The sequence below is a fragment of the Meriones unguiculatus genome, chromosome 8 (genome assembly GCF_030254825.1).
Source record: "Meriones unguiculatus strain TT.TT164.6M chromosome 8, Bangor_MerUng_6.1, whole genome shotgun sequence".
In the NCBI taxonomy this organism is placed as follows: Eukaryota; Metazoa; Chordata; class Mammalia; order Rodentia; family Muridae; genus Meriones; species Meriones unguiculatus.
The window spans coordinates 46,909,721-46,926,807 of record NC_083356.1 but is presented as its reverse complement, the minus strand read 5'-3'; the positions used below and the strand labels follow the sequence as shown (position 1 = coordinate 46,926,807).

The 17,087-nt window shown below is 39.1% G+C and overlaps 1 protein-coding gene across 2 annotated transcripts in view; it reads right to left on the bottom strand.

The window, feature by feature from the left end:
• Positions 1-17,087, bottom strand: part of Samd12 (sterile alpha motif domain containing 12) — a 435,546-nt gene that overhangs the window by 242,602 nt on the left and 175,857 nt on the right. The gene's annotated exons all lie outside the window — the stretch shown is intronic.

Here is a 17,087-nt window from a genome sequence, read left to right as displayed (position 1 = left end):
ATGTGGCCCCATGCCTAGAAAGCCGCTAATTTCAACATCCTAGCATGCTTGGTAAAGGCTATAGCCTGAATTCTCTGACAAGAAATATGTGGCTCATATTATCCCCTAACCTCTGCACCTTCCTCAATATGCACACACACACACACACACACACACACACACACACACACACACACACGAGAAAGTGCAATAGGAAAAGGCAGTGAGAATTTTTATTTGTTCTTGAGTTATTATCTCTACTGGAAAATTTCCAAATATTTTAGCAACAAGATGGTTGCCAAGCAGGTACGTATGGTTTTAGGGGGTAAAATAACCATTGCCAAATGCCTTTCTCTGTTAGCGTCTATCTTTTCTCCCTGACACCCTTGGCGCCTACTACAGCATTTTCCCCAGCAGGTGAGAATAATTATTTCAGGACTGGATGTTAGAGGACTTAGATAACACCATACTGAAATATGCTAGTTTGCCTGGGGACTCTGGACTCAGGTGGTCCCATGAAGCCTGGGAACATTAGTCATGCCACAGTGGGAAAGCAAGAAGTCAATTCTGGCAGTGTATGGGGAATGGTAATAAGATAATGGGCGTCCTTGGGCTTTATATAGAAGCCAACAAGGCAAGGCCTTTTACTGTTCACTGGATCTCCCAAGGAACTGATCATAAGTCATGAAAAGTAAAAATTAAAAAAAAAATACAGGGTGTAAAGAGCCCAGTGTTTGATAAATGGTGATTGCAAACACATTTATTAATAAGCTGTAGCTCTGTTGTCTCCCTCAAGGATTCCAGGAATTTGGGTTAGGTTGGCTGAAAGTTCCTATGTCAATAATTTTATTCTTATCATTCTGGGCCAGTGTTTTCCAAAAGAGTAAGGCTAAAATATTGAAAATTCTTTGAAACATGTTCATTAGTACAGAGATCTAGACATCATTTCCATCTAATTCCTCTTCCTACTTGGTAGAAAAAGGCAAGAAGGGCTTAAATTGGAAGGAGTGTGAATTATATCTTCCAAACACTTGCTACCATTTGATTTTACAGAGACAGACTTGTTTCTGTTTTAGAACACTTGACAGAAAGCAGTAGGCCTAGCATGAAAGTCTTCTTTGTTACTATCAAGTTTTATTTGTGGCAAAGAAATCATGAGACAAAATGGGTCTTCTATAATAATAAAATATTGTTTTAAATATTTATTTATTTTTGTATTTTATGTATATGCATACTTTGTCTGCATGCACATCTGCATACCAGAAGATGGCATCAGACAGGTGTGAGCTGCCATGTGGATGGTTGGAATTAAACTCAGGACTTTCAGAAGAGCAGTGAGTGTTCTTAACCATTGAGCCTCAACCTGTTTGTTTTTAAACTCTCTCCATGTCACAATTTTAAGAAAACAAAAAAGTATTAAGAGAGAATAGTACATATAGTGAGATGTTCACCAAGAAATGGAGAGGGGGGAGGGAATATGCAGATACTCAGGTAGCACATTTTATTAATATGCTTCTAATGGAATGATTCCTTGGGTCATCACATACAAAATAATTACAGACAGTGCTTTCACTTTTTACTATGTGTGATATTTTGAAATTCAAAGGTTCCCATAGGCCCCTACACTTGAGTACTTGGTCCCCAGGTGTTACAACTATTTGGGAAGGATGAGGAGGTATGGCCTTGTTGGAGGCACTGTGCCAGTGCTCTCTCTCTCTCTGTGTATTGTGGTTATGGATCCAGATGTGAACTCTCACTTGTTCCTTCTACTACCATGGGCTCTAATTCTCTGAAACCATAAGCCAAATTGAATATTTTCTTTTATTAGTTGACAATGTGTTATTTATATATTTATAAAGGTTCTATACCTTTATATTGCTGTGATAAAGGTATTTGTGTTTTATCACAGCAATATAAAGGTATAGAACATCATGTGATATTTTTCATACTTATCAAATTTATTTATAGTTTTGTAAAATGATGTCATATTTGAGTATTTTTAAATATATGTATATATACTTTATGCACTGTGACTGAAGTTACTTCTTCTGATATAGGGGTTAATGCTTCTAGCCATTGAACTTTAGCAAGGCTTGTGACCATCCTGACCAATGGAGTACAGTAGAATTCATGGTACATTATTTTTGAGGTTGGGTCATAAAAGACACAGCTTCTGTCTGGCTTCTGGTTTGTTGCTCGCAGTTGGAACTCAACCATCATCCTGTGAGGAAATCCAGACCATGTTATAAGATCATATGTAGGAGTTTTAGTCAATCTCCAACCAAGGTCTCCTCTGATATCAGCATCAACCATCAATATAACTAACAAATGAGCAGATAATTATAGCTTCAAGTCTCTCACTCTTCTGGCTGAGGATCACAGACATCATAAAGCCAAATCGTGGGCTTCTCAATCTTCTAAATGATTCCCTGACTCCTCACTAGGATCTGTGGTAGTTTGATCTGCAATGCTAGTAATGACAACAAAGGAGCTTCTCTATTCCTGTGCTCCTCTGGGTATCTTCGTGTAACAAGAAGGATGGTGACAACTACATGCAAAGAGAGCAACTGAATGATTTAAGGAACTGAGATGGTTTTCATTCATCCAGTGTTCTTAGGCATGGCTCACTAATAAGTAGTAGGTTTCCAGTCCAGACCTGGTTGCTCTTCCCAGTGGTCTATTGAGTTCATGTGGCTCCTAATCAAACATGGCTTCCCCTGCCTACCAATCTTGCTTCATCTAAGCCTGCAGCCATTTTCTGTCTTCTACTTGAAACCAACTCTGATGAGAGAGGAGAACTTTGGGCTTGAAAAATTCCAGTGAGCACATGTCTTTATGGCTGCTGTTGTTTTGATGCTCACGTTTAATCTTTTACTGTAGCTTATCATGACATCCTTTCCTTTGCATGATAAAAAATACTGGAGTTTGGGAGTTCTTCAGTAGAAATGTACTTTGTCAGAGGTTTCACAAGTCAGTGCCTCTGCATCTGGCTTTTCCTACTCTAAAACTCTCCCCTCAGATTAGCTGAATGAGTTTATAGCTGACATATCATTACCTGAAACTCCTGCAAGTTTCTTTCCAGTAGAGCTAATCACATTTTTTGAAAACTCCTATAAACCAGTCAGAGAAAGCTGTAAATTAGGACAAGGAAGGCAGGAGGATGAAGTTGCTTATACATCAATACATTAAACTTCCTTATCCCAAAAGGTCATTCTTTAACTTGCTCATTTTTTAAGGAGCAGAACAGTCGAGCCCATCTGCTGGGCTTCAAAAGATGATTTACTCAAACATGTCAAGTCAACTCACAACGCATCCTCACCAGGCTTCCATGGGTGCCTTCCTTAGATATCTTCAGTTAATCATAAACTTAGTAGTTCTAAGGTTAACACTAATGGGAATCCTCATTTTCCCTTCAGAATATATTCTATTGTACCTAATTATGAATTTTGTGATGTCTTCTTTGAAAGGAGTAAATTCAAGCTTGAAACTGTGTGAACTTAAAGGGATAGCTCCCATATAAACATAAACAAATGACATGGGGGTGAGGTGGGGCTGAGTTTCAACCATTAAAATTCACCGTTTAACATCTCCCTAACCAATTGTGATTGAAAGTCATGACCCTATTTATCAGCTGATTCTTGGCCATGGTTGCATTCTGAAATTGTTATTAGTCTGTTACACATTAGCTTATTAAGGTGTAGCATTAATGAGTCAAAATGACATCAATACCCAGTCTGCTCTAGTTTTTAGATGTATTCTCGACCCTCAGTCATATCTCCTTGTAGCATCATCATTGGTTCCAGGCCAACAGCAATTGAGTTTTGAGAGTAAATACAGTAACCTGATGCCCTTGGAGAGCTTAAATTTTACTTCTATATATGAGTTGGAACAGCAGGCTTAATCTATCCCCATACATGAAATTTGCACATTGCCCTCTCCAGCAGGTAAGAGCAGGATGAGCATAGGTCATCCTTGCAATGTCCTCCTTACCCTTGCCTTTCAGTGTTCAAATTCCTCTTTGGACCTAGCACTACATGATCTTTTTCTCATTTTTAAAATCGCTGCAGGTCTTCTTTTTTCTCTCACAGTAGGAGCCTAAACCAAAATAATAGTAGTCCAAACAGCTGAGATAAAACAGTTCATATTTGCTACAAATAGTAAACTAACAGAAAAAAAATCCTGCCCAAAGGCAAACATTAAAAAAACATTTATCCCAGTTTCCTTTCTGTATGTTCAGTTCTACCACATCAGTCCTCGATTTACAACCCCAGAGACAATTTTGGTTTGTTTTGCTGCCCTGAAAGAGGCCCAAGGCAGTTTATTATCTTAACCTCTGTGTACTGTGACATGAAGCAGGATTCTAGACATTTCCTTTCTGAACTAGTCCTGCTCTTTATATTGACAAAATGAAAATGCATTTCAGACACTTTTACTTTCTCTTTTACAGGGAGGTTCTATGCAAGACTCATTCATGAGGGAAAGGTTGTTTGGAAAATATTATTTTTGTAAATGATTCTTAAGTTATCCAGATGAAATAATTTCAGCTATGTTTTATAAGAATGTATAATTTACATTTAGCCAGAAATTAGTCTTTTATAGTTAATTTCAAGCTTTCCAGAGTAAAAATGAAGCCTTTTTCCTAAGTAATGAAATAATTAAGTGCTTTAAAAACTTAATATTGAAAGAACATATTGCAAACTGTCTTTAAAGCCAAATTTTATTTTTTAAATCTAATTACTCCCTATCTTTCTTTTTTTGCAATACAAATTTTCTCTTAATTTACTTGGTTTTGAGTTATAAGAGAAGAAGCATATAATTATGGTGTGAAGTCTTTACTAGATGAGCTTGTATGAGGCCTAAGAGGTTGACTGAAAAATCAGAGCTTAGCTCTTTTATAGTTACTGGCAAGAAAAAGTGAGACCCGTAGACAACTATAAGAAAGTGGTAAATATAGCTTCAGCATCTCATAGTAAGTCAGTTTGGCAAGCTGTAGGAGCTTTCTTCTTTCACTGTTGTAGTTACTTGTCTATTTCTGTAATAAGACACCAAGATCAAGGCAACTTAGAGGAGAAAGAGTTTAGTTACAGTTCCAAAGGGTGAGTTTGTGATCATTGTGGTAGGATTCATTGTAGCACTGGACTAGTAGCTAAGAGCCTGCATCTTATGACAGGAACATAAGACACAGAGAGAACACTGGGAGCAGTTTTGAAATCTCAAAACCCTTCTCCAGTGACACACTTCCTTAAAAAGGCCACATCTCCTAAACCTTTCCAAAGAGTTCTACCAACAGGTGACCAAGTATTCAAATATCTATAACTATCTATGTATCTATGTATCTGTCTGTCTGTCTGTCTCTCTATCTATGGGCTATTCTTATTCAAACCATCACATGCCCTTTCTTTAATTCTTGTCCTCTTTTGCTGACTACTCTGTAACATCATACTCAAGACTGTAGAAAGAAGAAAGAGGAGAGGGGAGAAGGAGGAAGAAACACTCATTTATATAGAATAAACTATCGATGTCTACTTTAGAAGCTTTAAATGCTTATTTATTCAGAAAACAGTCTATAAATATAAAAAAGAAACTTGATAGTTCACAAGTCACTGAACACTTGAACTAATTAAAAAATTTAAAGCACAAATAATGCTCACTGTAACTGTAGCAGGGAAAGAGATGTGTAGAAAATTGTGAAGTTCTTTAACTGTTATATTTATTTGCCAGCCTATGAAGTTAACTTATTTTATTTTTTACTATTATTTTGTGAGATTGTGTGTGTGTGTGTGTGTGTGTGTGTGTGTGTGTATACGTAGTGGCAGTGTATGTATGGTATGTATGCATGTGGTGGCCAGAGGACAATGGCGGATGCTATTCCTTAGATACTGTCAGCTCTGTATTTGATACTGGTCTTTCACTTGCCTGGAACTTAGCAAATACACTAGGATGGCTGCCCAGTGAGTCCAGGGGATCCATCTGTTACTTCCCTCAGAGAGCTGAGAACACAAGTGCCTGCTACCTAACCCAACTTTTTTTTTTTGGGGGGGGGGTTAGAAATACAGTGCAGGTTCCCATTCTTGCAAGTCAGTCAGGCACTTTATCACCTGACCTGTCTCCCTGGTCTATGAAGTTCACTTCTTATGGTCATTCTTGGCTCAGACCTAAGTATATTATGACAGATGAAGCACTTATGTTCCAGGCCTCCAAAGAGAAGACAACTCTCTCCCAGAATATTTCCAGGAAACAAACAAACAAAACAGAGCATGTGTCTTTCTTGGTTGAAGGAATGCACGCAAGTCTTATTTCACCTTCTTTCACTTTTAGCCATGCTTTTAACATCACCAGAATGAATGATTCCACGTTTCTTAACCATGTTGATCCCCTTGGCCAACAGCTCCTCAATAGCAGCAATGGGGAAGCAACATCCAAAAAAGCTAATGGCTTCACTAGCTTTTCAAAATGTTGACAGAGAACTTCCCATTGGTTACTGTAATTTGTTCATACTTTTTTTTTCTCTCTCTAATGGGAGTATCCTCAGTGTTTTAACTATAAAATGAAGTCTAGTGCTGACTAGACAACAATCTTGATCATTGCAGAAGCATACCATTGACCTATGCTGAACTTAAGGAAATATAAACTTTTGAGTCTTCTTCAAATGAGCTGAATTCAAACTAGAGCTGCCGTACCTTATAGGCAGATTTCTAAACTCCAATTAAGTTTTTAAGGTTTTAATTCATCATTTCAAACATATACTAACCATTCTGCTGGTTATCCTCCTGGCTGGTACAAGTAAAAATAAAAGCTCTGTGAGGCTTTCAATAACTTTTCAATATATCAGAGTGCTAAGGACTAGAAGTCTGAGGACCACTGTTCTAGGATATCACTGTGGTGGAGATATTAAAATAAGTTAAAAAGTAAGTATAAGGATAACCTGAGAGCAATTTTTTTCTTGTTTGTCCACATTGGAACTTAGTGATGCTCTTGTTCATTTTTTGTTGCTGCAGACTAACACGCACAAACAGTCTGTAGGAGTCTCAGTCACCAATTAGTTTTTGTTTAAAATCTAACACTGGAATCCAATTCAATTTAAGACACCTAAAATAGTGGTTCAAAGATCTTGGTAGGATATGATGGATATATTAAGGTAGGTGAGTGTGTATGTCAGTTTGTGTGTGTGCATGTGTGTGTTTGTGTGTGTGCATGTGCATGTAGGAATGAGTGACTGCATTTAAGGTCCACACATCAGTCCCTCAATTGAAAATAAATACACCCCACATGGATACAGATCCAAGGCTCTTACTCAAAGCCCACAGTTTTCATAAATATCTATGTGAAACTACCCATTTATTGTTAACTCGTGGTACTTTCATGCCAAAACTGGAGCTGGACTTCCATCATCTTTCTCACTAATTCTTGGGTTGTATCCTCTATCTTGAACTGATTGGCCTGCTCTTTAATTGTCCTCCCCCTGAGGGGAAAGCAGCATTACCAGGCCACAGAAGAAGACAATGCAGCCATTCCTGATGAGACCTAATTGACTAGGATCAGAATGAAGGAAAAGAAGACCTCCCCTATCAGTGGACTTGGGGAGGGGCATGCATGCAGAGGGTGGAGGAAAGGAGGGATTGGAACGGGAGGAGGGAGGGAACCACAGGGAGGATACAAAGTGAATAAAGTGTAATTAATAAAGAATTTAAAAAAAGGAAAACACATTTCTTCATCATGAGGTACATGATTTTCATTTTCATAGCACATCAGAACTCTGTAGGGATCTAATGATTTTGTTTTTATACCATGCTATAGACCGATAAACCCCAAACTATATTTCCAGCCCAATCTTTTTTCCAAACTATAAACTACAAGACGTAATAGACACTTTTCAGGTTTAATCACATATTTAGTCCATAAACATCACACTGAAGGTACCCAAGAAGGAGGTACCATTCTTTCATCTTAAACCTCTCCATAGGTTGCTCTCAACACGTCACCTGACAGAAATTGATACTATAGACTCTCCTTTGATCAAGATTTCCTCCCTTTGCTGAGATTTGACATAGATAGCTTCATGTGTTTACCACATATTTCATGTGTAATCTACTGGAGAAACATGAGGGACTGAGGTTCAGGGATATCAAATGCCATCTCTCTTATCATTACACTGTTATAATTCAACTGGAAGAAGTGCCATGCCATACCTAGTCAACTGCATCTGCGTGTTCAGTCCACTAACAGAATTCTGTCTTCTATCAGTCTTCATTTTAAACATTTAAAATGGTATATGAGGCTTCATACTATTTACCTTCCCAATGTCACTGATATCATTCTGATCATGCCTCTGTTAATACTTTCATTTCTCACTATTATAGTCTCTTTGCTGTTTAGAAATACACACGATGCCCAGTTATTTTGCCTTGAATGGTCTTGTGCCTATGTGCCCTATTTCTTACCTCCATAAGTTTCTGCTCAAATGTTCCTTCTTAATGGTCATCATCTCTGTCTCCCTGCTTAGATCCAGCATCTCTCCCTATGATATTTCCAGTTCACAGTCCTGCACTCTGCTGCTTCTTTCTCTGGGGCGACCACATGTGGCACATTATATAATTCACTCATTTTGTCTATTGTTTATTACATGACTCTTCTCTCATTGCCTTGTACCTTGCATAAGGGTTGAGGTCTTTCTTATTCTGTGAGAAATTCCAAATTTTAGAACAGTTCCCTGTATGAGGCTCTCAATAATTACCCAGTGAACAAGTGGAAGAACTGTCTGGAATGTCACCATATATCACAGTTCCTATATCCTCCAATTGTCAGAAAACTGGTTCACGTCCCAGCTGTACTCTTGACATTCTCAGGCTGAGACATTCTTTCCTCCCATTAGATTTTTCTTATACTGACTGAGTAGAAGTTGCAGAATTTGCAGGAAAAAATGTAGTTGTCTAGCACCATAATTCTTAGCAGCATAGTTCTTATCTCTGAGTCTCAATCTCTTTTTTTATTGTTGTTGTTGTTTCTTTGTTTGTTTGATTGACACAGAGAATGATGAAACAAGAGAAGTTTGGAGCCATGCAGGCCTGCTTCATCAATAACTAATACCAGGGCTCTTGAGATGGTCTCCGGACCATTCTGAACATGCCTCTCACCTCAGTATATTACAGATAATTTCTACCTTGTAGTTTGTGAAAGAATTAGAAACTGTTCAACTAAGGCATTTAAATAGTTCCTGAAACCACACATACTCTGTGTCCAGAAAGAATGTATTAATGTATCTTCAGTGGCATTCATATGCTGCTCTACTGGATTCTCAAGCCTGATTTGGCATGGCACAGTGGGCACTGGCACTCTTTGGAGGCCAGATGACTTGTGTGTGGGCACAGTAAAAATAGTGTTAGGTACACTGAGTGGATCTTGGGGAGAGGGAGTTGTGTGTGTCAGGGGGAGACTAAGAGGAATGGAGGGAGGGGAAACTATGGTTGGGATGTATTATGTGAAAGAAGAATAAAGAAAATTGAATCTTAAAAAATAAGACTGACAAAAAAAGAACCACTAAAGAAGAAGGAGGATATATAAAACAGTGGATAAAGAAAGATAGACATGAGAATAAAGGTGAAAAAATACAACAAAAAGCAGAAGTGATAAAATAAAGATACCAAGTGAAGAGGCACTGGTATGCCTCTTATGCGGACATTCTTTTTTTTTTTTTTTCAATGCAGTTTATTTAGAAACCTTGAACAATCATCTGACCCTGGGGAAAGCCAGCCCACAGCTTAAATAGCCTCTGGGTAGCCAACCCCAGCATGCCACGTGGGCAATGCAGATAGGTCCACATACAAGGAAGCAAGCCAGATCCTCGGCCTTAGCCAAATGTGGAATTGTTCGTGATAGAGAGCACTCACCATCGGGAAGGTGGAAGGCAGAAACCAGCTCCATCTTTAAGGTGCGGCATTACGCAGCTCTCTACAGTTCCCCCTTTTTGTTTTAGATGCATCAGGCAAGAGTAGAGGTCTGATCTCTGATATTAGAAATAAATTGGGACTTTGTACTGATGTTCATTTAGGTGTCATCCACCCAATCAGATTATGTCAGAGGCAGTCCCTCTTCCCATTACTATGTAACCCACTTGGACACTAAACTGCCATGGGCTACATCTGTGCAGGGGTTGTAGGTTATCTCCATGCATGGTACTTGGTTGGAGTATGAGTCTCTGGGAAGTTCCCTGTGTTCAAATTTTCTTGTTCTGTTGCTCTCCTTGTGGGGTTCCTGTCCTCTCCAGCTCTTACTATTTCCCATTTCTTACATAAGATTCCACGCACTCTGCCCAACAGTTGGCCATAAGTCTCAGTGTCTGCTTTGATAGTCTGCAGGGCAGAGCCTTTCAGAGACCCTCTGTGGCAGGTTCCTAGCTTGTTTCTTGTTTATTTCTTCTTCTGATGTCCATCCTCTTTGCCTTTTGGGATGGGGATTGAGCATTTTAGTCAGGGTCCTCTCTCGTGATTAGTTTCTTTAGATGTACAGATTTTAGTAGGTTTATCTTGTTATATGTCTATATGAGTGAGTATATAGCATGTGTGTCTTTTTGCTTCCGGGACAGCTCACTCAGGATGATTCTTTCCAGGTCCCACCATTTACCTGCAAATTCCATGATTTCCTTATTTTTCATTGCAGAATAATAATCCATTGTGTAGATGTACCACAGTTTCTGCATCCATTCTTCAGTTGAGGGGCATCTGGGCTGTTTCCAGCTTCTGGCTATGATAAATAAAGCTGCTACAAACATGGTTGAGCAAATGTCCTTATTGTGTACTTGAGCCTCTTTTGGATATATGCCTAGGAGTGGTATGGCTGGATCTTGAGGAAGCGCTATTCCTAGTTGTCTGAGAAAGCGCTAGAATGATTTCCAGAGTGGTTGTACAATTTTACATTCCCACCAGCAGTGGAGGAGGGTTCCCCTTTCTCCACAACCTCTCCAGCATGTGCTATCACTTGAGTTTTTCATCTTGGCCATTCTGATGGGTGTAAGGTGAAATCTTAGAATCTCAGGGTTGTTTTGATTTCCATTCTTAGTGATATGAACTTTCCTCTTAGCACTGCTTTCATTGTGTCCCATAAGTTTGGGTATGTTGTGTCTTCATTTTCATTGAGTTCTAAGAAGATTTTAATTTCTTTCTGTATTTCTTCCCTGACCCAGCTGTCATTTAGTAGCAAGTTGTTCAGTTTCCACCTGTGTGTAGGCTTTTTGCTATTTCTGTTGTTGTTGAGGTCCAGCTTTATTTTATAGTGATCAGACAGGATACAAGGGATTCTTTCAATCTTCTTGTATCTGTTGAGGCTTGCTTTGTGACCAACTATATGGTCTATTTTGGAGAAGGTTCCATGAGGTGCTGAGAAGAAGGTAAATTCTTTTGTGTTTGGGTGTGAGGTTCTGTAATGTCCGTTAGGTCCATTTGATTCATGACCTCTGCTAGAGACATTGTTTCTTTGTTTAATTTCCGTTTTGATGACCTGTCCTTTGTTGAGAGTGGGGTGTTGAAGTCTCCCAATATTAATGTGTGGGGATCTATGTGTGGTTTAAGTTTCATCAATGTTTCTTTTACAAATGTGGGTGCCCTTGTATTTGGGGCATAGATGTTCAGGATTGTGATGTCTTCCTGGTGGAATTTTTCCTTGATGTGTATGAAGTGTTCTTCCCCATCTCTTTTTATTAATTTTGGTTGAAAGTCTATTTTATCAGATATTAGAATGGCTTCTCCTGCTTGCTTCTTGGGTCCATTTGCTTGTAAGGCCAACCCAAGACATTTACCCTCAGGTAATATCTATCTTTGTGACTTAGGTGTGTTTCTTTTATGCAACAGATTGCTGGGTTTTGTTTATGCATCCATTCTGTTAGTCTGTGTCTTTTTATTGGAGAATTGAGTCCATTGTTGTTGAGAGAGATTAATGACCAGTGGCTGTTAGATCCTTTGATTTTGATGTTGTCTGTGGTCATAAGGTTGTGTGCTTGGTTGCTTTTTGTTTTACTGTAGTGAGGTTAATTTTTTCCTGTGTTCTCTTGAAAGTAGCTAGTTTTCTTGGGTTGTATTTTCCCTTCTAGTGTCTTCTGTAACGCTGGATTTGTGTTTACGTATTGTTGCAATTTGTTTTTGTCATTGAATAGCTTGTTTTTCTCCGTCTATGAGGACTGAGAATTTTGCTGGGTATAGTAGCCTGGGCTGACACCTGCGTTCTCTTAGGGTCTGCATGATATCCGTCCAGGCCCTTCTGGCTTTCCTAGTCTCTGTTGAATAGTCAGGTGTGATTCTGATGGGTTTGCCATTATGTGTTACTTGGCCTTTTTCCCTTGTTGCTTTTAGTATTTTTTCTTTGTTCTGTATTCTTACTGTTTTGATTATTATGTGGTGGTAGGATTTTCGTCTCTGGTCTAATTTATTGTGTGTTCTGTAGGCCTCTTGTATTCTTATTGGCCTCTCCTTTAAGTTGGGGAAATTTTCTTCAATGATTTTGTTGAAAATATTTTCTGGGCCTTGGAGCAGGAAATCTTCTTTTTCCTCTATTCCTATTATTCTTAGGTTTGGTCCTTTTATGTTGTCTTGAATTTCTTGGACTGTCTGTGTCAGAATTTTTTTAGATTTAACATTTTCTTTGACAGATACATCTATTTCTTCCATTGTATCTTCCACACCTGAGATTCTTTCTTCCATCTCTTGTAGTCTATCAGTTCTGCTAACCTCTGTAGTTCCTGTTTTCTTCCCTAAGTTCTTTCTCTCCACAATTTCCTCCATTTGTGTTTTTTTTTTAATTTTTCCAATTTTATCGTCAGATCTTAAGCCGTTTTGTTTATTTCCTTCACCTGTCTGACTGTATTTTCCTGTTTTCCCATCAATTCCTTCAGCTGTTTGTTTGAACAATTCAGTGATATAAGCACTTCCTCTCTAAAGGCCACAAACTGTTTGGCTGCAACTTCCTCTATTTCTTTACAGATGGCCATAATCTGTTTGAGTTTATCTTCCTCTAGGTTTTTATGCATTTTATTTGTTTCCTCTGTTATCTTCTTCATGAGCATAGATGTTAGGTCATCTTCTTAAATTTCAATTATGCTACGGTGTCCAGGGCTACTTGCCCCTAGATAACTGGGTTCTGTAGATGCCATGTTGCTCTGTCTTTTGTTGGTTGAGGTTTTATGTTGGCCTCTACCCATTGGGCTATCTTAGGTGTTTGGGGTTAGTTTCTGGTGGTTCCTGGCATCCTGTGGTGGAGATAATCCCCTTAGCAGAAAGATGGTTTTTCCTGAAGGAAGCCTTCTCAGCTTTTTGGGTATAGTCACTGGATGGTTGGTATTTTTCAGGCATAAAGACCTGAGTGGTAACTGTGGTCCTTTTTAGTCAAGATGGCTCTCCTCTTACCTGGAGAAGTCCTGAAGCTGGCTGCCCTGCTTCTGGGTTTCTTGCTGTAAATTTAGTGATCTTCTGCTGTAACCTGTGTGTCCTGTGGTTTGGTCAGTTTTGTTAGGGATAACTGGTTGCCCCTTGGAGCAGTATCTGGGGGTTGATCTCAGGCATTCTGGGCTTTTGTAGGTCGGAGGTTGGGGCTCTGTGCCCCAGTACCCAAGTGGTAATCTGTGGTGGGTGGGTACCGCTCTCCTGATAACAGCAGGCTACCTGGTGCACAGCAGGTCCCTGGGTTGGGCAGGTCTGTGGGACCTTTTCCAGGGATATACTGGGTGGCCTAAGTCAGTCCCCTTTGCTTCGTTCCCTGTGAGGATTTCTCCTGACAATGACTTCCAGTCTCTGGTGGCCTGGGGCGCACAGCTCTGTCTATGCCTGAGAGCTGGGTGTGCAGCAACTGTCTGTGTTTGCGGCTGGAGCCCAGTTCAGTGATGGTGGCTGGTACTCGCTGGTCTGTGAGACTTTTTTCAGGGAAAGATTGGGTGACCCAAGTCAGTACCATTTCCTTCTTTCCCTGTGGGGTTTTCTCGTGGCTGGGACTCCCAGTCTCTGGTGATTTTGTGCCCACTGATCAGCCTGGGAAGGTGATCAGAACACACAGGCATGTGGCTCTGGTCTGGCGACCTAGTTCCTGCGCAATGTGGGATCTCATCTGGGTTCTGGCTGGGTGACCTGAGCGTGGACCGGACTGATTCCACCATGGGGGTTTCCTCTCACCTGGGAAACATGATTACTGTTATTTTAGGGCCCAGAGTTCAGTCTCTTGGTCGCTGTATGGAAAATGTTGTCCTGCTCCTCAGATGCAGTGTTCTCCTGGCGCCGCCATCTTCTGTTCCTATTTACTTTCTAACCTTACTGTATTCAAAGAAAGTATGCAAAAGACTTTTAAGAATGGATTAAAGTGCAAAACACATTCCTTGGTGGCTATTTTTTCTTCAAAGAACATGTGGTCTTAAGTCAAGTAAAATATCTCCTTTCTCTAACTTTAGTTACAATTTCCAGGGCATTTATAGTTTGTGTACAAAGTAACCACCAAAAATTATGCAATAAAGTCATGGTGCCCAAAATAGGCCATATCTAGAGAGAGAGGATTACAGGAAGTGATTGCATCAGAGGGTTCCACCTTTATCAATGGATAAACTAATGGATTCAAAATGTGAGCAGACCATTGGGAGGTGGTGAAACTGTGGAAGGTGGGACATGGCTGGAAGAATCTGCTCATTGTGTGAAGGTCTCTGAAGGGGAGCTCTTCTTCTGGCTTCTCCTTGTTACCATTTTCTGTATCCTGGCCTCCAGGTGGTAAGAAGCCTTTTTCAGCAAAGCCCTTCTGCCATGATGTTTCTGTCCTCCTAAAGATCTAGAGACAATGGAATAGACCAACAGGACAAGATCTCCAAAGGCATGATTCAAACACATCTTCCGTGCTTTAAACTGTTTCCTTTAGATGTCTTCAGAGCAATGGAAAGTCAGGTAACCTAAGCACCAATGTCTTCATGGTTTCTCTTCTTTATTTCTTTACTTTTCAGGGCTCCAGGAGTTATTTATTGGTATTTTAGGAAGAATAATTGGGAATTAGGAATTAGCAAATTGATACTTTCTTCCCTCGTCTATGCATCCATTACCAATTTTAGCTGCATTGTTTTTACAACCTTAAATAGTATACATGTATTTATATAAATTTCAAATATAACCTCACTTATTTTTTTCTCTACTTGTTTTGTTCTTCAAAAGTTCCACATTTTTTTTCATCTAAAGTATTACTATTATGTTGTCAAGGTTAACAACATAATTTATTCAATCTGACAGTCTATCTATTCTGCTAGCTTGATCTCAAATTCAATGTTACATTTACTTTATTATGACCATGTAAATTCTGTCCAAAATGCTGAGTCAATTAGCCTAGTTTGCATTATTTTTTCTTGCACCACATTCTTTGCAGTCCATTGTCATATCTTTTGAGAATCTTAAAGAAGTTTCCCAACAGGAAAATGAAATATATTTCTCATATTCCAGCCCCCACAGAGTTATGCATTTGAATGCTTGGCTCATAAGCAGTTGCATTATTAGGAGGTGTAGCCCTGTTGCAGTAGGTGCGGCCTAGTTGGATGAAGTATGTCACTGTGAGGTTGGGCTTTGACGTCTCCTATGCTCAAGCTACACCCAGTGTCACAGTCTCTTTTCTGCCTGAGGATCAAGATGTTCCTTTTCCAGCACCTGCAAGCTGCTATGTTTCCCCCATCACGATAATAGATTACACCACTGAAACTGTAAGCCAGTCTCAATGAAACGTTTTCCTTAATAAGAGTTGCTACGGTCATGATGTCTCTTCACACTAATAAAACCTTAACTAAGACACCAGCTTTTGATGAAATTCAGGCCACAGTTTAGCTTACTTTATATTTTGAAGAAAAATTCTTATTTGGGTCTTTCCACTATTTCATTTCCTCCTTCCCTCCTGCCTCACCCCCTTTCATTGCTGGTCACTCAAACTTTCAGTCTTCCTGACTCCACCCTCTCAAATTCTGGAATTATAAGCTAGCATCATCACAGAAAGCTTTTTGCTCTTCCAAACAAGAACAACACAACAAAACAAGAAAAAAACCCCAATATTTCTAAATATTGTAATCATATTCTACATTTATCAAGTCTTCTCTCCACCATTTTCAAAGATCTACTCTATGAATTCCTTCTGGATAGAGTTTAGCCTAGTTTCAATGGATGGATGGATGGATGGATGGTTGCCTGAATGCTTCTTTTTCCCTTTCTTAGTTTGCATCTTCTACTTGTTGGGACATAAGCAGAAGACACTTCCTAACAAGCCCACGCAGGTCATAACCCTCACAGGTAGTTCTAAGTTGAAAACAGTCTCCCTTAAATTCTGACAGCATTACCCCATGCCTTTCTACCACCAAGTAGTCCCCTGTGAAGGCTAAGGTAGTTTCACAGCTCAGTGCTTTCAATGCATCTCGTTTATTCACATTTCTAGAAGGCTATATGGTTTTCCTTTTATTCTACTTTTTAAAACATTTTTTTTATTGTGGAATTTTTTTCATATCACATATTTTGATCATTCATTTCTCTTCTCACAATTCCTTCTAGGTCTGCCACACCTCCTACCCACCAAACTTGATGCTTGATATTTTCTCTCTGTCTTCTTCTTCTTCTTCTTCTCTCTCTCTCTCTCACAAACAAACAAACAAACAAACACACAAAAATAAGAAACACATGCATATCCCCCACAAAACAAGAAATAAAAACAAAAAAGATTTGGAGCTTTCATGAGGCTGTGCTAAGGTACGAATCTTTCTCCATACTAACAGGTATTAAAAAATCCCATTCAATTAAAGATTAATCTCTTTTGATACTCACATTATTATTTTATTATGTATTTCAAATATAGTTCATACTTCCCATTTTAAAAACACATGATCTGTTGTTTAACATGCTATCCTTTTCTTCAACTTCTACTATTAAATACAGAACCTTGCAGGTTGTTTCAAAACATTTTTAATTAGTATGAAAGGCATGAACTTTATCATCTTAATTGCATGAACTGCACAGGTCAATATTATTGAAAATAATGTTCTTTTTGGGGTTTTTATCACCATTCATCTCTAGAACTCACCCCATCTTCAAATTTTCTACCCACTGAACTGAAATGCTCTGGTCTTTCTC